Here is a 20,336-nt window from a genome sequence, read left to right as displayed (position 1 = left end):
TTAGAAAGTCACTGTCTGCACCAGCCATGAGGAAATATTCCAGCCCCAAAAGTACTGAGACAAAGAGAAAATTCTTATCACCTTGAAGTTGTCTGTAATCCTCTGTAATCTTGTTTAGTCTTTAATTTTCTTCAAGCTTCTTTCATCCTCGTCGCCAATGTCACATTTGTGGCCCGAAATGTGAAGTTAATAAAACATTAAACACAAGTTTTATCAGGTAAACTTCTCAGTGTCTTTATTTTCCCGTTTCCTTTGTTCTCCTGCTTGTGTTCTTATCTCTCTCTCATACCACGTGACTTCCGGTACATCTCATACATATTCATTATCATGACAGATGTCACCAAAAACAAATGCTTCATAACCAGGGCTAACCAGAAGCCATGGTTGGATGCAGATGTTCGGGCCCTTCTCAGAATTCATGATGCTAACTTCAGGACAGGGTATAGATGGCACTAAGATCAGCCAGGGCTCAACTCTCCCATGCAATCCAGCAGGCAAAGCAGGTGTATATACAGAAAATCCACAGACACGAGGAGCATGTGGCAAGGGATCAAGACTATAATGGATCAATAAATCACCACACATTGCAAGTTAAGGACAATGACACCTCCCTTCCAGTCAGACTGAACATCTTCTATGTATGGTGATGCCAAAGAAAGTTCTGTGTCCCCTTGCATGGACACGACCAAGGTGAGGTGAACCCTATCCAAGGTGAAACCATAAAAGGCAGCGGGACCAGACAACATACCTGGTTGGGTACTGAAAGACTGTGCAGACCAACTGATGGAGGTCTTCAAAGACATCTTCAACACCTCACTGCACCAGGTCATTGTTCCCACAGAGCTCAAGACAGCCAACATCATCCGGGTATCCAGGAGGGTGATAACGTCAGGCCTCAATGATTACAGCCCTGTGGCAGTGATCTCCACCATTATGAAATACTTCAAGTGTCTGGTAATGGAATGCATCAAAACACACCTCTTAGAGTCACTGGCTGCATTTCAATTTGCCTATAGAAGAAACTGTCCTGGTCCACCTGGCTGTTGTTCAGCAGTTCATTGACTTCAGCTCAACAGTTAATGTGGTCATTCCCCAGAGCCTGGTAGAGAAGTGGTCCTGCCTGGACTCAATACCCCTCTCTGTAACTGAATCCTGGACTTCCTAACAGAAAAAACATAGTCTGTCCAGGTCAGTAGCAGAATGTTGAGTACCATCACGCTGAGCACTGGCACACCTCAGGGCGATGTTCTCAGCCTGCACCTGTTCATGCTACTCACCCATGACTGCATTGCCAGATCCAGGTCCAACAGTGCCATCAAGTTTGCAGATGACACAACAGTTGTTAGCCTCATCAGCAACAACAATGAGTTGCATTACAGAGAAGAGGTGGAAAATCTCACGAAGTGGTGCTGGAGTAACAAACCAAGTCTCATGGACAAGACAAAGGAGATGATCATGGACATCAGGAGGACCTCCACTACACAGCAACCATTCTGTAGTAGAGAGAATGGAGAGCACCAAGTTTCTTGGGGTTCACTTAATTAGTGACCTACGGAGGACACTCAACATCTCCTCACTTGTCATGAAGGCACAACAATGACTGTACTTTCTGAGAAGACTGAAGTGGGAAAGGCTATCTTCTATAGGAGCTCTATTGAGAGTGTCCTGGCCAGCTACAGTAAGGTTGCTGCAGAGAAATATATCAGAGGTCCATCCACAGGACCATAAGAGTGGTAGAGATGATCACTGGAGTCTCCCTCTCCCCCTTGACTTGATCTACGAGGATCATTGTCTGAAGAAGGCATGCAAAATTATTGAGAACCCCTTCCACGCTGCATCAGGGAAGAGATACAGGAATATCAGAGCCAGCACCACCTGGCTGAGAACAGCTTCTTCACATGGACAGTGAGAATGCTGAACAACCAAATGAACTGCTCATACTAACCATCCGAGACTCTCATATATTTATTTGTTTATTTGTATTGATGAAATTGTCGAGTGGCACTTGTACAAATCAGATGACAATAAATTTAACTTGACTTGATGTCAAGCATGGCAGCCAGTTTCTGTCATTATAATTACAAGCCATTTATTTGGACACAGCAAACATTGCACAAGAGATCTTTGGCAAAGATTAGGTTTCCCAGCCTTATTATACTAATGTCTAAAATGTATTTCTTATCTTGTTTGATATATAATCCAACATTTATAAATTATAACTCTGCTTTCCAACTTTGGAGATCTTGATGTCCTTCATGAAATAAAAAATACAATTTGACTTCCTCCAAACCCCAAATCTCAACTCAACTTCTAATGACCTTTACACTTCTTGCTTTTTTGTACATTATTATTTACTTTACCATATCAAACTCTTGGCTTCTAAACTTCTCGTTCTTCCACCAACATTAACTTGTCCAATTCTTTTCATAAAATGAATTATTGTTACTCCATCAGCTGGCCATTTATTTAATTTTCCGTTACTCCATAAGAAACTTTTTTCCAAATCTTAATTGTTTCCTCTCATTCAATTCTTGCTCTTACTACGAAATTACTTAATCTGAATTTTATCAGTTTCCTTCATCTTTATAAGTATAGTGCTGCATTGTATCCCCTGCCTAAATGAGTATAAAAGTTTTAACCTTTCCTCATGGCTCACAGGGAACGATTTCAACTGAGATAATTCCTTTGTCTTCCCTTTTTCCTATAATTCTGCAGTAATTTAAAATTAAAGCTTAGCGTTATTATAGCCACAAGATCTCTTTTCACCTATATTTCTTTTTAGTGGTTGCGTTTATGCACTATAGATTACATCCATTCACATAGAAAACTCAATAAAAAGAAAATCATATCTACACTATCTTCCTTTCTTATTCTAGTAGCAGGCCCCAAAACTGACCTCTGTCTGTCATCTGGTTGCCCTACAATTTTCAGGCTTTTCATGTTCAGTACTGCCGCTGCTTCATAATTGCCAAATTTTCTTTCCAAATCTTTTCAACATGTACACTGTTTTAACATTGGTTCTTAGTTCTGAACACTTCCTTTTCAATGAAGGACATGATATATTTATTCACCCCACTGGATTGTCACTCATGAGGAAAAATATAAAAATGGATTTCAAATTTTCACTGTTTTTTAAATGTCATGTGACTTCAAATTTACTTTTCATTCTTCTCTTAAAAGTATAGACTATGGACTAGAAATAGTATCACACATCAGAACATGTATTAAAATGTTGCATGGCATGAGATTCATTCCTATTTGTACTGGCCCCATTAGTGAGTGACATGCATCTTGTACAAACAAACATATCTGCACTTTGGAGGCACCAATCACACTTTTTTTAATTCATTAGTGTGTATTAATCATGAGTAATTTCATGAATCCTTTTCATCAGTATAAACTAACTAGGGGCAACCAACAAAGTGAAACTAACCAGAAAATATTTAATTACCTTACATGTGGTCCAGATCAGTTCAAGCAGCAATAAATCCCATCTCTCATCAAATCTACTTTCACCTTTATGCACATACCACTACTCTAACACCTCATATATACAAACCTCACAGCTTAATGCCTGGGCATGAAATAATTCCCATGGTTCAATAGCTGTTGTATGCAACTATTCATTACAACACCTCTCTCCCTTCATAATTATCAATTACAGAAACAGTTTTGAGGATGTCCTTTCTGTGGCTGGAGGCAATCCAAATTCAGAAATCTCTGGCAGAGTAGAGATCATTGAAGGTGCTAGCATATTCACACATAATATTCAAACAATTTGAAAAGTTCCCCTAAAGATCTCTTAAAGATCTATGTGGTCATCTCTATGCCACAGGAAACTCCTAAAATAGTATTTCCCATCTGCTTTAAACTTGGAGAAAGGTAACTTAGGGGTAGTAAATAGTGATGTCTTGAAAAGAGTTTACATTACATATGTGATGGTGCTGGAGGTCTTAAAATGCATAAAGATAAATAAATATTTGGTGTCTGATCCTAGGAAATTGTTGGAAGCAAGCAAAGAAAATACAGGAGCCATGTATCAAAATGTTAGGAACAGGTGAGGTGCCTGTAGACTGAAGGGTAACTATTGTGTGCCTTTATTTAAAAAATATTGTAATTTAAGTAAAAATAAGTACAGGCAGATATGGGTAAGTTACTGGAGGTATTCCAAAGGATAGATCTGCATGTATTTGGAAAGACAAGAGCTGAGTGGGAATACTCAGCATGGCTTTATGCATGGGAAATCATATCTCGCAAACTTGATTATGTTTTTTCAAGTGGTAACCAAGAAGACTGATAAGGGTGAGGTGGTAGTTGTGTTCATGAACTTTTGCAAGGCCCTTGAAAAAGTCTTGCATGGTCAGCTGGTCCAGGAAGTCAGACTAAATAGGATCCAGGGTAAGTTGGGTGGTGGAGGGATGTTAATCAGATTGGAGGTCTGTGATAGGTAGTGTGACACAGAGATTGGTGCTTGGCCCATTGTTGTTTGTCATCTATCTTAACAACTCGCATGGTTGGTAAATTTGTGGATAAAACCAAAACTGGTGGTATAGAATAAAGAGGCTTATGAGTTACAACAGGATCTAGATGAACTGAGTCAATGGACCAACAAATGGCAGATAGTATTTAACTTGAACAAGTGTAAAATGTTGTACTTTGGTAGGTTCAACAAGACCAGAACCAGGATAAGGTCCTGGAGGAGACTGATAAAGAGCGGAAAGATTGAAGGGTAGAGGTACATAGTTCCATGAAAGTGTCGATATGGATATTCAGGTAATGAAGAAGGTGTGAGTGAACCTGAATGGGGCTCAAAAAATTAAAGTAGACCATTTCCATCCAATACACAGTATCTTTGATTACTACCACAAAGAAGAAGGTACAGGAGCATCAAAATCAAAATTGCCAGGTTGGGAGATAGCTTCTTTCCGCGGGCTGTGACATTGATGAACCAGTATCGTGTAACCGAGAAAATAATTGCAAAATATTTATTCTAAATTATATCTTTATGTATATATGTGATTATTAGATACTGTGCATTGTGTATGTTTGTGCATCATGGTCTGGAGAAATGTTTCATCTCGCTGGATATGTATAGTCAGATGATAATAAACTTGAACTTGACATGGTTACCTTAATTGGTCAGGGTATTGAATACAGGAGTAGGAGTTGTCACTTTATAAGAAATTTATGAGGGCATATTTGGAGAACTGTGTACAGTTCTGGTCACCCAGCTATAGGAAAGATATTATGCTGGAAAGAAAGCAGAAATATTGCTTATGGGACTGCTCGGCTTGAATTATTAGGCAAGGTTGGATAAGCTGGGAGCATAGGAGACCTGGAGCATAGGAGACTGTGTGGGTCCTTATAGAGATTTATGAAATCATTAGGACTATTAATGTTAAATAGTCATAATCTTTTTCCCAGAATGGAGAATTCTAAAACCATAAGGTGTAATTTTAAGGTAAGATTTAAGAGGGACCTGAGGAGCATCTTTTTCACAGAAAGTGTTGGGTATATGGAATGAGCTAACAGATGTGAGTTCAATTGTAACATTTCAATGGTACTCGGATAGGAAAGGATCAGAGGAAAATACTGTAAGCTGAATACAGACAGTCAGCATGGACAAGTTGAGTTGAAGGGTCTGTTTCACTCCTGTAAAACACTATGATTCTGAGTTCAGGTTTTAAAGTACTCAGCTTATCTTGAGATTCAGTCATATACTTTTCTTCATGATGTGATGGGAATAAAACTTCCTTGAGTTGCTACAATGCATTTGGAAAGTGGCACACACTGCATGCATTACTTCAGTGTTGGACTGCAATGATTGCTCAGGATGATTCATGGATTTGGCAATTATTTTTTGTGCTGAATAAAGCAATGTATTGTTCAATGACTTCAGGACACATTTAAAGAGACTTTTTCAGTGTCTTTTGGCCCACACAGAGCCAGAGAAAAATTTCATCACAGACATGGGTTGTTTCACGACTTGAGGAACTGCAAGTAGAAATGAATATTCTGCAATTCTCGGCAAATAAGCCAAATTTCAGCATTTGCAGTTTCTTATGCCTCCAAGCCTGTTTTTCACTTTTTTTGAAAAGAGGGTTATTATGAAGAGGTGAGGATAAACCAGAGAAAGAATACTGCTGTAGCAGCTCACTTGAGGCTTAATCAAACCAGCTCAGGAGGTTCTGAATTACTTCATGATGTCATAGGGCAATGATGTCATTTGGAACGCGTGGGGTTTTAAAAAGCTGTGTGTGACTATTTGAATAAATGACATACTGAACTTTGACTCGATTATGTCTGATCATTTTCTCATTTTTCATTTCACATTGCAACACAATTGCTACATTGGTGACTCTGACAGGCCCAACAGATTTTGGACCCAATATGGACAATGCAGCAGTTTTGCTTAAACTGCCTGTATTTTGGACCACTCAACCTGAAGTTTGGTGCACAGCTGAAGCATAGTTCCACATTTGAAAGATAAAAGTGGACACCACTAAATACTATCATATGGTAATCACCCTCGACCAGGACATGGATGGTTGAATAGTAGATTTCCTTTGGGATCCACCAGCTCTCAGCAGGTACAAAGCCTTAAAAGCCCTCCTTCTCTGGATTTACAGACTCTCATGATGGGAGCAAGCTGCATGGTTCCTCTGTATCAATGGTCTGGGGGTTGCATCCCTTCGGAGTTAACAAATGACATGTTGGGACTGGCAGACGACCATAGACCTTGCTTGCTCTTTGAACAGTTGTTTTAGAGCATATGCCAGAAGACATCTACCTCACGGCTGAATGGCCACCTGTGCAGATATTCTGTGGTGCGCAAAACAGCAAGGCACAAGACGCAAAGAAATTAGTGCTGTGTCATACTCAAAAGCCCAGGCTCCTTGAGTACTGGCGACGATGGCGCACTTTTCCCGGACAAGTATGACTCTGTGACAATGACTACAACAGCTGGCCACTGTAACAGCCTACTCTAAGTCTGGGATGAACTCTCTCAATGCAAATTTCTAGTCAACATGGATGGCTTCCTCCTTCAGGATTTGACACCCGCAACAAGAACGCAGGTCTGGCACTCGTACGACTCATAGTTCGATTCATACATACGGCACATACCCCTGAAATTCGGTGACTATAGTTCACATGGAAGTTCATTCTTGCTGCTGCTGTGTCCAGCAGTTGCTAGGTCTCTAATTCCTCAGAGCCATCTCACTGATGGTGAGACTTAAAATAGTGCCAGTTGGCAAACACCACAACATTTCAGACTTTCCGCCACAACATTTCAAACTACCCACCTTGCACCTAGATGCCATGGAGTACTTGAACAACGAATTCACCAAACTTCTTGAAGAGTTTCTGGACATTATTACTCCCCAGTTCTCCACTGCCACACCCAAACGTGGCTTTGCACATCACATCCTCACCCAAGGACCTCCTCTACACGCCTGAGCCTGACACCTGTCGCTCGACAAGTTGTGGCTTGCAAAACAAGAGTTCCACAAAATGGAGGAACTTGGAATCATACACAGGTCTGATAGCCCATGGGATTCCCCATTACATATGGTGCTCAAAGCTCCTGGCATATAGAACTGCTGACACAAGCCTGCAACTCGAGGATGTAGCCTTTGGGTTGCAGGGTACCACTCTCCTGTGCAATGTCAGCCTCACTCTATCATCCCTGCTGCATGGAGATATTCATGGACTGTCCCACCCCTGAATTTGAGTGACAATCTGCCTGATAGCCAACAAGTTTGTATAGCATGGAGTCAAAAAGTAGGTTGTACTGGGCAAAGATGTGCATTGACTGGCAATCTGCAAAAGTGCAACGGCATGTGAAGATGCTGCTTCAGCCTTTCTTGCCACTGCAGCACAGATTTGACCATGTGCATGCCGACATTGTCGGCCAGCCTCCGGAGTCATGAGGTGCCTAGGTATTTGTTAACAGATTATCAACAGATTCAATAGGTGGCTGGAGGCAGTTCCTATGATGGACTCATTGATCAATTCATGTGCCAGAGCTTTTATTTCTGCCTGGGTATCTCTGTTCGGCCTACCCATACATGTCACCTTTGACAGATGTCCACAGTTTACCTCTGCACTCTCGGGTAATTTGTTGCGACTGCTGGGAATGTAGCTCCACCACACAACAGCCTACAACCCACAGTCAAATGGCCTGGTTGTGTGGTTTCATAGGCTTATGACGGATGCACTGATGGCCAGCCTCCAGGGACCTGATTGGGTTGATGAGCTGCCTAGATCCTCCTAGGAATAAGAACGGCACCCAAGGTGGATCTCAACTCCTCATCTGCAGTGTTGGTTTATGGAGCCCCACTCATTGTAACTGGGGAGTTCGTGCCCGCAGCACGCGGACAGGAGATACCACAGGCTGAAGTCTTAGGCAGACTGCAGGAGTGGCTTGGAAAATTGGCCCCACTTCCCACATCAAGGCATGGAACAATGACACCCTTCATCCCAAAGGAACTCCAGGATTGTGAGTTTGTGTTTGTGCATTGAGGTGCACACAAGCTACCCTTACAAAGGCCATTAGAGGGCCCCTTCAGTGTGCTACGAAACAATCGTACAACTTGTGTACTGTACATTGGGGGGCATCCAGAGACACTTACGATTAACTGACTAAAGCCTGCTCATCTCGACATTGATCAGCCCTTGCCACGACCCCCGATGCGAAGACACGAACGACTGTCTAAGAACGGCGGACAGTAATGACACCAGAGGTCCAGCCCCCTATCGCCAGTTCTAGGAGAGGGGGGCCAAGTAACTGGCTTGGGAGGTTCTGAGCGACGTCACGACATCACAATGCAATTATGTCATTTGGAACGTTCGGCGTTTTGTGATTGAGTAAGTGACTTTTACTGAACTTCGACTTGACTACATCTGATCACTTTCTCATTCTTCATTTCACACTGCGACACGGTTGCTACACTACCTTATCCCAAAGTTGAGATGACTGATCACTGGACTTTAGTATTTCCCTCTCTATGAATTGTATGACACCACTGGGAGATTTCCCTTTGATTCTCATTGACTTTGCTTTAACTGAAACTGCCATACTTTGATAAATCTGACGACATTATGGACAGAAACCTTCACAAACCTTTAGCATTTAGCTTTCTTTCATGACTGGAACAACACAATTATTAGGGCAGGAGCCAGGAGTAGAACCATAGAACTAAAGCAGAGAAACAGGCCCTTTGTTCCTTCTAGTCTGTACTGAAATATTATTCTGCCTCGTCCCACTGGCCTGCACCAAAACCATAGCCCTCCATATCCCCCCCATCCATGTACCTGTCTAAATTCTTCCTAAATGTTATAGTTGAGCCTGCATTCACCACTTCAGCTAGCAACTTGTTTCAAATTCACCACTCTGTGTGAAGTTCCCTCGAATGTTCCCCTTAAACTTTTCCCCTTCTATTTGTAATTGATAAAATTGATCCAAAATGAGCAAAACTGAATTGGTTATATGCAAGTAAATACCATCCATAGCACTGTTTGTGACATCATCAGATGATACTTAGACTAGATTTTTCTTGGTTTTGTGAAATGTACTTTTTGGTGTTATTTTTTCATATTATTATGTAGATACAAATATTTTAGCTATATGGAGCAGTATGACTGCCCATGAGAAGGAATTTATTGAATGCCTTCGGGATGGCTTCTTAGACTAGCCTGGGCTGAGTTGACCAGGGAAATGGAAATCCTGGATTGTGTATTGTGTAATGAACCAGAGCTGGTAAGGAAGTCGAAGATAAAGGAACCCTTAGGAGACAGTGATCATATTATGATTGATTTTATCCTGCAGTTTGAGAAGTTTGAGATGGAGAATCTAAAATTGTGTCAGTATACCAGTGGAATAAATGGTAGATAAGAGGGAGGAAGTGGCAATAGTTGATCGGAAAGACATACTTGCAGGGAGAATGGCAGAACAACAATGGCCGGAGTTTTGGTGAGAAATAAGGAAGGTTCAGACAGGTAAATTCCCAAAAAGAAATATTTGAAGAGAAAAATGGCATAACTGTGGCTGACCACAGAATTCAAAGCCAAAGTAAAAGCAAAAGAAAGGGCATACAAGGAAGCAAAAATTAGTGAGAGGATAAGGGACGAGGAAGGTTTTAAAAGCATATAGAAGGCAATGAAGAGAGTCATTAGGAAGGAAACGATGAACTTTGAAAGTAAGCTAGTAAATAATATTAGAAAGGTTATTAAAAGTTTTTTTAAAGTATATTAAGAGTAAAAGAAAAGGCCAGAATATAGGATCAATAGAAAATGATGTTGGAGCAATTGTAATGGGAGAAAAGGAGATAGAGGAACTGAATGAGTATTTTTCACCAGGCTTCACTGTGGAAGACATAAGCAATAGAGCAGACCTTCAAGGGTGTCAGGGAAGAAAAGTGAATGCAGTCACAATCGCCAGAGTTAAGATCATTGGAAAGCTGAATAGTCTAAGGGTAGATATATCTCCCGGACCAGAATACTGGTAAATGCACCCTTGCATTCTGAAAGACATAGCTACAGAGATAGTGGAGACATTGGTAATGATATTCCAAAAATCAATAGATTCTGCCATGGTTCTAGAGGACTGGAAAATTGTAAAGGTCATTCTGCTATTTAAAAAGGAAGGGAGGCAGCAGAAAGGGATTTATGGACCTTTTAGCCTAATATCTGTTGTTTGGAAGTTGTTGGAGTCAACTATTAAGGATGAAGTTACAGAGTACCTGAAGGGGTATGATAAAATAGTCAAAGTCTGCATGGTTTCCTAAAGGGAATATCTTCCTTTACAAACCTATTGCAATTTTTTGAGGAAACCACAACCAGGTTAAACAAAGGACATACAACGGATGTTGTATATTTGGACTTTCAAAGGACCTTTGACAAAGTGCCGCACATGAAACTGCTTAACAAGATGAAAGCCCATGAAATTACAGGAAAGATACTAGCATCAGTGGTGCATTGGCAGGAAACTGAATAAAGTGTGAATATTCTGGTTGGTGGCTCTAAAGGTTGTCAGAGTTGAAGGGTGGTAGTTGGGACGAGCTCCCACTGCTACACAAATGCATTTCATGGCATCTGTCTCAAACAGCCTCTGACAACCAAGTCCAACTCCTGGCCTTCACGTAAGGCATAGTTCTTATGCCCAGTGGAGCTGTTCTCACTGACAGGAAAAGGGGCAAAGGTGGACCAATGGCGTCTTGAAATCAGTTGGTCCAGGCAGATGGGGCTCATTAACCATGGATGGTAACTCATCTAGGAGAGGGAAAACTCTGATTTCAAACCTCCGCTGCCTTGTGGCTACACCTGCTCACTTTGGGAGTAAACCCCAAGGAAAAATCTGGAGTCAGAGTCTCGAAGGCAGCTGATTGCTCTCCCCAGCACTGGTATGGCAACTCCTGTGATGCTGCTGGCACCAAACTGTATCAACTTTTGTTATTCCTTTGGACATCATTAGCATGGAGAGGATGGGTCCCACTGCATGGGAGTTACATATCAGCTCTGCCCTGGCTTGTGCCCTGGAGAGGCTACTCCAGCTAGTACCAGAGGTGCAGTACCCATGGTCACTCACGACCGAAATAGGCCACAAAAATTCTGGTTGGCTACCAATTACCAGTGGTGTTCCGCAGGAGTCCGTGTTAAAGGCCATTTCTTTTTGCATTGTATATTAATGATTTGAATTGCAGAATAAAAGACTTTGTGGCTAAGTTTGCAAAAGATACAAAGATAGGTGAAGAGGCGGTAATGGAGAAGTTGCAGAGAGATAGATAGATTAAGAGAATGGGCAAAGAAGTGGCAAATTAAATATAATGTTGGAAAGTGTATGATCATGCCATTTGGTAGAAGGAATAAAAGGGCAGACTATTATTTGGATGGGAAGAAAATTCAAACTTCAGAGGTGTAAAGGAACTGTAAAGGAACTTGGGAATCCTTGTGCAGGATACCATTAAGGTTAACCTTCAGGTTGAGTCAGTGTTCAAGAAGGTGCATGCAATATTGGCCTTCATATCTCAAAGAACAGGATATAAATGTAGGGATATGATATTGAGGCCTACAAAGCACTGGTGAGGCCTCACTTGGAGCACAGGGTACAGTTTTGGGCTCCTTATTTAAGAAAGGAGGTGCTGGCATTGGAAAGGGTTCAGAGAAGATTCACAAGAATGATTCCTGGAATTAAGAGATTATCATATGAGGAACATTTGACACTTCTTGGACTGTACTCCTTGGAATTCAGCAGAATTCAGCAGAAGCTTTTTGAATACTGATAGGCCTGGACAGAGTAGATGTTTCCATGGAAGGGGAATCCGGGACAAGAGAGCACAACGTCAGGATCGAAGGAGGCTCATTTAAAACAGAGATTCGGAGGAATTTCTTCAGTAGAGAGTGGTGAATCTCTAGAATTTGCTTTTATCCGTGACTATGAAGACTAAGTTGTTGGGTGTATTTAAGGCAGAAATTGATAGGTATCTAAGGTTATGGGGAGAAAGCGGAGATGAGTGGGAGAATGGATCAACTCATGATGGAATGCCAAAGTGGACTCAATGGGGCAAATGGCCTACTTCTGTTTCTATATATCATGGTCTTATGGTTGAACTGTTTACCCCCTATATTAATGTCCAAATTCTTGAGCAGCCTATCACCTATAGTCTTAAGTATATAACTGCAAATGGGACTCTGACTCCAGATTTTTCCTCAGGATTTACTCCCAAAGTCTTTTCAGAGTGCTTCTTCAAAATTGTGTACAGGATATTGACAGAAAGTTATCATACTTCTTTGAGTACAATTAGATTTCAGTGGTCTTGGTTAGAATTTAGGAGTTCCAGATATTCATGAAAATAACTTTGCATATTTAACTAGGATGAGTGACTTTGTTTAATCTGTATGTGGCTTGGTTGATGTTGGGTGTTGACTTAATTCATTCCATATTTTGATCCAGTGATTTGACGCAATTATGTGGCTTGTTAGACTATTTTGCTCTGTAAATCGGGAGTCACATCTAGGCCAACATACAGTAAATATATTGCAATTTCCTTCCCTAAGGGATTTTACTGATTCAGATTATTTTTTAATGATGGTCCAATAGCTTCATGGTGATTTACTAAGTTAAATGAATTTAGTTTCTCCAGCCATCTTGATATGATTCAAATTCACATCTCTTCATCTTTAAAAAAGGTCACACTGGATCATTTGTTCAGTAATTTTTCAACAATGCTACCATACCCATTTGTATTCATATTGTGCTTGTTTTCTTTTGGTTGTGCAATGAGAGAATATCAGGAAAGTCCTCACCTTGTTGCCTCTGGAATTTGAAGACCCTTTGTAACTAAAGAGAAAGAGATTAGGGCTATATCGCTAATGTTCCTTGCACCATCCAGGCAATTTAAATTGTAAATCTTAATCCTTTAAAGCAAATGACTATAGATACAAGCCTTAGGTTCACACTTATTATATCAGAAAATATCTAAAAATTCGGTTAATCTAAAAATGAACATGAATAAAAAGATTGTTCTTTAGATAAAACTCCTATCTTTCCTCAAGGGATTGTTTTGCCACTGGTAACTTGATATCTTGCAAAATTTAAACAAACCAAATTTATTCTGTATCACAGTTTAAGGCCAATAATTGTTTCCATACTGCAATTTTGAGTAGTTTAGGACAAACAGCATGATGATCATTTTTTAGTAAACAAAAAAATATTATATTTCAGTAATCAGCACACTTATCTACCTCTGAACTTGTAGTTTTTGACCCCTTGTGGAGTTGAATTTCCTTGTAGGGAATTGAAATAAACTAGCAAGGACTGAGAAGGCTGAGATCCAAAGACAAGTAAAGGGAGGTTGATGAGTTGTCAAGGAAAACTGGAATTATAACTAATCAGCCTTCTCATTATCCTATGATGTTCTAGATTCCAATTTCTTTTAGTCTCAGCCTCAGCTTAAAGGTCCCAATTTCGGATTGAGGTGTGGTGGTGGTGAGTGAGTGGCAGGGTGGGTAGTGGGGGAAGTAGGGGATGATGTGAATATTTGCAGAGGAAGAGCTGTTGAATGCACAGAATCAATTTGCTTCAGGGCCCTGTTGTAGGATGATTATCCTATAAGCAGAGGAAATTAAATGGTTTTTGAGGTTTTTGAGTATGGAACAGTGCAAAGAGAATCTGGTCACTTACTTGGGAAATGGAATGCAAGTTTGATTGTGCATTTATGCTTCCAGTGTACTTTAACAGGCACAGAGTTGCTTTATTAAAAGGTTTTCATGCTTTCTGAGATCAAATCTATTTGATGAAAAATTCAGAAATTGTTACATGGTTTAAAGCTAAGGACTCGCAAAATCAATGAGGACCCCTACCACCGCACATGCAGCATCTTCCAACTATTTCCATTAGGAAAGAGATATAGGAGTATCAGAGTCAGGACCACCAGGCTGAGAAACAGCATCTTCCCACAGGCAGAGGGACTGCTAGATAACTGATGAACTGCTCATTCAAACCCTCCATGACTCGACTATTTATTTAACAATAATATTTATTTATTTTAATATTTGTATCACTTGTCTGTATATGTATTATGTTTGTTTGTGTGTGTTGTACTGAAGGCCAGAGAACCCTGATTCATTGAGTTCTACTTGTAAAACTTAATGATGAACTTAAGTATAGATGGCACCAGGTGACACCTATTTTACAAATTGTATCATTATACAAAGAAATTCCATTGAATCAAAATAAAAATAATGGAAATCTTTTGCTATACTCTAACATTCCACAAGCAAAGCTTTGCCAGGCATATAACTTCTGAGATGATGTTCCTCCAAAAAGAAATTAGAAAACAAAATCCTTTAGCAATGTGTACTTCAACCTCTCATGCTGAAGTCAGAGGTTCCCATCTGCTTCTAAAGGGCATCAATCAAACTGGAGTCCAAGAAGAGCTATCACCCAGTGGCACTAACATCTACTGTGATGAAATGCTTTGTGAGGCTGGACATGGCCAGAATTAATACATACCTAAGCAAAGGTCTGGATCCACTGCCATTTGCTTATCATCACAATTGCACCACAGCTGACACAATATTGCTGGTTCTCCATTCAGCTCATGCTTTTAGTAGACTACAGGTCAGTCTTCAGCATCATTACTCCCTCAGTGCTGGTCAAGAAGCTCCAACTCTAGGCCTCTGCACATCCTTTCTGTAACTGGATCCTTGACTTCCTCATCAGAAGGCCACAGCCAGTACAAATTGGTAAAAAATTCTCCTCCTTACTGACTATCCTGATAGGCATACCTCAAGGATAACCATATAACCATATAACCATTTACAGAAGTGTTTAGCCCACTGTTCTACTCACTATATACCCATGGCTGCATGGCCAGGCACAAAAATTTGCCGATAGCACCATGGTTGTCGGCAGGATCACAAACAGCAATGAGAAGGGTGATGGATCAGCTCGTTGAGTGGTGTTGCACCAACAACTTTGCACTCGACGTTAGCAAAAGCAAGGATAAAATTGTCAACTTCAGGAGGAAGTCAGGAGAACACAATCCAGTTCTCTTCCAGGGCTCAGTAGTGGAGAGGGACAAGAACAACAAATTCCTGGGTGTTAACATCTCTGAGGATCTGTCCTGGAGCCTCCATGTCAATGCAATCATGAAGAAGGCTTGCCAGTGCCTATACTTTGTGAGGTATTTGAGGATATTCAGTATGCCACAGAAGACTCTTGAAAACTTCTAAGGGTGTACTGCAGGAAGCATTCTGGTTGGTTGCATCACTGTCTGGTACAGAGGTACAAATGCTCAGGCAAGAAAAAACTCCAGAGGGTAGTTACCTTGGCTTGCGACATCACGGGTACCAGACTACAAGAGGCAGTGTTTTAAGAAAGCAGCGTCTATCCTCAAAGACCCCCACTACCCAGACCATGCCCTCTTCACTCTGCTATCATTAGGAAAAAGGTACAGGAGCCTAAAGAAGAGCACTCAGTGGCACAAGGACAGCTTCTTCCCCTTGCCATCAAATTCCTGATTAATCAATGAAGCAAAGGCACTGCCTTACTTTGACTTTTCATGCACTATTTTTAGTTAGTGGTATAAGTGGTTTCTATGAATGTTTACGCTGTGATACTGCTGCAAAACAACAAATTTCTTGACTTGTTCATGACAATAAATTCTGATCAATTTGAATTGATGCCCTTGAGATAGAATTAGGAGAGAGGATATTCAAAGTTTTAAGGATCTGTTTATTGATGGATATTTTGCATCATTTGAGCATCTTTCTTGTAAATTTAACCTGTCGAAACCTCAATTTTTTTAGATATTTGCAAATCTGGCATTTTCTTGAATTAGTTTTCTGATTTTACAAGAGAGTCTGAGTCAAATTTTGTAGATGAATTTTTTAGTTTAATGCCTTCTCCTAAATGTTAAATATCTGTTATTTATGAGAACAGACTCACCAAGGCAAATAGCGCCTTTGGAAGACTACACAAAAGAGTCTGGAAAAACAACCAACTGAAAAATCTCACAAAGATAAGCGTATACAGAGCCGTTGTCATACCCACACTCCTGTTCGGCTCCGAATCATGGGTCCTCTACCGGCATCACCTACGGCTCCTAGAACACTTCCACCAGCGTTGTCTCCGCTCCATCCTCAACATCCATTGGAGCGCTTTCATCCCAAACGTCGAAGTACTCGAGATGGCAGAGGTCGACAGCATCGAGTCCACGCTGCTGAAGATCCAGCTGCGCTGGGTGGGTCACGTCTCCAGAATGGAGGACCATTGCCTTCCCAAGATTGTGTTATATGGCGAGCTCTCCACTGGCCACCGTGACAGAGGTGCACCAAAGAAAAGGTACAAGGACTGCCTAAAGAAATCTCTTGGTGCCTGCCACATTGACCACCGCCAGTGGGCTGATATCGCCTCAAACCGTGCATCTTGGCGCCTCACAGTTTGGCGGGCAGCAACCTCCTTTGAAGAAGACCGCAGAGCCCACCTCACTGACAAAAGGCAAAGGAGGAAAAACCCAACACCCAACCCCAACCAACCAATTTTCCCCTGCAGCCGCTGCAACCGTGTCTGCCTGTCCCGCGTCGGACTTGTCAGCCACAAACGAGCCTGCAGCTGACGTGGACTTTTACCCCCTCCATAAATCTTCATCCGCGAAGCCAAGCCAAAGAGATGAGAAATTGTTATGTTTAAAACTGACTTCACTAGATAAAATTAAAAAAGCTTGGGGACATGATTTAAATTTGACTATATCAAATGTAGATTGGGACACAATTCTTAAGTTGGTTAATAGCTCTTTATTATGCACCTGTCATTTTTTATTACAATCTAAGGTGGTACACAGAGAACACATGACTAAAGTTTAATTGTCTCACTTTTACTTTGTTATGAGTCCCTGTTTTGACAGGTGTAAGAATGGAGAAGCATCATTATTTTATATGATCTGGATATCCTAGTCTAGAAAAATACTGGAGGGAGGATATCTGCACTTTGTCTACAATTTTTAATATAAATTTGATACCAAATCTTTTGGTGGCTCTCTTTGGTACAATGGGAGGGAATGATTCTTCTTTGTCTCTGGTTCAGAGTTCTGCTATCTCTTTTGGCAAGATGTGCGCTTTTACTTAAATGGAGGGATGCTGCCCTGCCTTCTCATGATCAATGGTTGTGTGACATCATGTCTTGCTTGAGCTCGCTCAACCAGGATATGGCAGCATCCGAAGCAAGGCAAATACGGTTCCCTCAAAGAGCTACTAACCCGCAATTTCGGGCTATCACGATGTGAGCGTACTGATGCTACTGCACTTGGACAGTTTGGGGAATAGGGCCCCATCCGCCCTCACGAGCAATATGCTTGCACTTGCCGAGGGGTGAGTGCCTTGCCTGCTCTTTGAGCAGATATTCCTGGAGCAGCTGCCCAAAGATATCTGACTCTTGCTTGCCGACAAGGCCTTTAGCGACCTGAGGAAAGTCACAGCTCGGGTTGACATGCTCTGGAGAGTGAAGAAAGAAAACTACACCCCGACCCCAACTGGCAACAAGGCCACAGCAGAATTAGAGGTAATAGGACCCCCCATGGAGCCATATAATTATACCATCAATGATGGAGTGCAGGGATCCATTGATGCTGCCCACCCTGCGCATTTATTGGAATCGCCATAGCCAGCTGTCGTTAATGGCTGTTTGCCAACATGACAGCCTTCTCCATGTGTGGGTATCTCTGTCGGGAAGGTGGTTCCTCTTGGACAACGGTGCCGAATTAAATGTCTTTCATCCCATGGCCTACGACACCTGGAACGCCAAGCTGGGCCCGGCACTGAGGGTAGTGAACAGTGCCTCTATATGAACTTATGGCACCCACACCATCCCCCTACAATTTTCTGGCTACCAATTGAAGTGGACTTTTACTGTTGCAGCAGTAGCACATCCACTCCTGGGAGTCAATTTCTTGTGTGCCCACTGCTTGCTGGTAGACTTAAAAGGGTAAAGTTTGGTGCACACCAGAACATTTCAAATGTTGCCCCTGGGAGAAGCCAAACTACTGGTCCCCCACCTCAACTCCAACATGCTGTCCGTTGTTGCCTACACACATCCTGGTGGAGATCCCCAGGATCCCCACAATTCTTCTCTGTGGAACCAAGGCATACATCCTCACTGAGGGCCCCCCACACCAAGCTAGGGAATGTTGCCACTCCCTGAAAAGCTTGCCCTCAACAAAGACAAATGTAAGAAAATGGAGGAGTTGGGGATAGTGTGGCAGTCAGACAACCACTGGGCCTTCCCCTTGCATGTGGTCCTAAAGGCAGCAGGAGGGTGGAGGCTGTGTGATGATTACCAACGCCTCAACGAGCCCACCACCCCGGAGAGATAACTCGTGCCCGATATCCAAGACTTTATGGCCAACTTACAAGGGACACTGGTGTTTTCCAAGTCGATTTAATCAGGGGTTATCATCAAATCCCAGTGCACTCCAAGGACATACCCAAGACTGCCATAATCATCCCCTACAACTTGTTCGAATTCATGAGGATGCCCTTTGGCCTTAAGAATGCTGCTCAGACTTTTCAATGGTTGATGTTCATGCTGGGCCGGGTCCTCACATTCGTGTTCATCTACCTGGACAATATCCTTATTGCCAGCTGCAACCATTCAGAGCACACAGCCCACCTCAGAAAACTATTTACCCAACTGCAGGAGTTTGGGGTGACCATCAACTCTACCTAGTGTCAGTTTGGGCAGGACACAAATAACTTCCTGTGGAATCGGGTTGAAACCACTGCCCGAGAGGAGGAGGCCATTTGGTGGTTCACGAAACCTCATACTGTAAAGGGGCTGCAGGAGCTTGTTGGTAATATTATCTTCTACCATCGATTCATACTGGGACTAGCTCGGATCATGCGCCCCCTTTTCACACTCATAGCAGGGAAAAATAAAGACATTGCCTGTGATGGGGAGGGCTCGGAAGCATTCCAGAAGGCAAATGCTACCCTTCTGGTTCACCCCAGGTCAGAGGCAATGACCGCACTCAAGGTGGATGCCTCCAACACAGTGGTTGGAGGGGTCCTCGAACAGCTGATCAACGAGCGATGGCAGCCCTTGGCCTTTTTTAGCACCACCTGAACTTAAATACAGCACCTTTGACCAGGAGTTATTAGCTCTGTATCTGGTAGTCAGGCACTTCCAATACTTTCTGGAAGACAGACACTTCTACAAAGTGTCTAACCTGTGGTCAGCCAGGCAGCAGCAGCACCTTTCCTACGTGTCCGAATTCACCATGGACATCCAACACTTCGCCGGCAAGAGCAACATGGTGTTTGATGCACTCTTCCGTCCCACCATCGAGTCTGACCACACCCTATCCCAGGGCATAGACTATTCAGCCCTCGCCAGGGCACAACATGATGACCCGGAGATCCTGGTGTACAGGACTGCGTTTTCTGGGCTGCGGATGGAGGATGTCGTCATCGCCCCTGGCAACCAGACACTCCTCTGAAATGTCTCCATCGGCAAACCCCGCCCCATGGAGACAACAGGTCTTCAACTTGGTGCACGACCTGCCACATCTAGCCATCAGAACTACTGTAAAGATGGTGCCCAGCAAGTTTGTCTGGCAAAGGCTCCACAAACAGAACACTAAAACACCTCCCCAGGCTTTTGAGCCAGCACGGCAAAGGTTCAGACACATCCACATTGACATCATGTGGCTGCTACCAATTTCTCATGTGGCCGCTACCAACCCTCATCAGTATGGTTGACAGCTCTACAAGATGGCAGAGGGCAGACCGGATGGCCAACACAACCCTAGAGACCTGTGCCATGGCACTAATCAACACCT

General features: G+C 42.3%; 1 protein-coding gene and 1 long non-coding RNA gene across 14 annotated transcripts in view; both read right to left on the bottom strand.

Annotated features, from left to right (window-relative positions):
• Positions 1 to 8,800, bottom strand: part of LOC138754357 (uncharacterized) — a 40,312-nt gene extending 31,512 nt beyond the window's left edge. Inside the window, exon 1 of the long non-coding RNA XR_011351698.1 lies at positions 8,634 to 8,800. This is a non-coding gene — a long non-coding RNA (uncharacterized lncRNA). The remainder of the gene's footprint in view (positions 1 to 8,633) is intronic.
• prdm16 (PR domain containing 16) overlaps positions 1 to 20,336 on the bottom strand; it is an 829,575-nt gene that overhangs the window by 460,807 nt on the left and 348,432 nt on the right. The window lies entirely within an intron of this gene.

The sequence above is a fragment of the Narcine bancroftii genome, chromosome 2, assembly GCF_036971445.1.
Source record: "Narcine bancroftii isolate sNarBan1 chromosome 2, sNarBan1.hap1, whole genome shotgun sequence".
Taxonomy (NCBI): domain Eukaryota; kingdom Metazoa; phylum Chordata; class Chondrichthyes; order Torpediniformes; family Narcinidae; genus Narcine; species Narcine bancroftii.
This window is presented reverse-complemented; position numbering and strand designations above follow the sequence as displayed.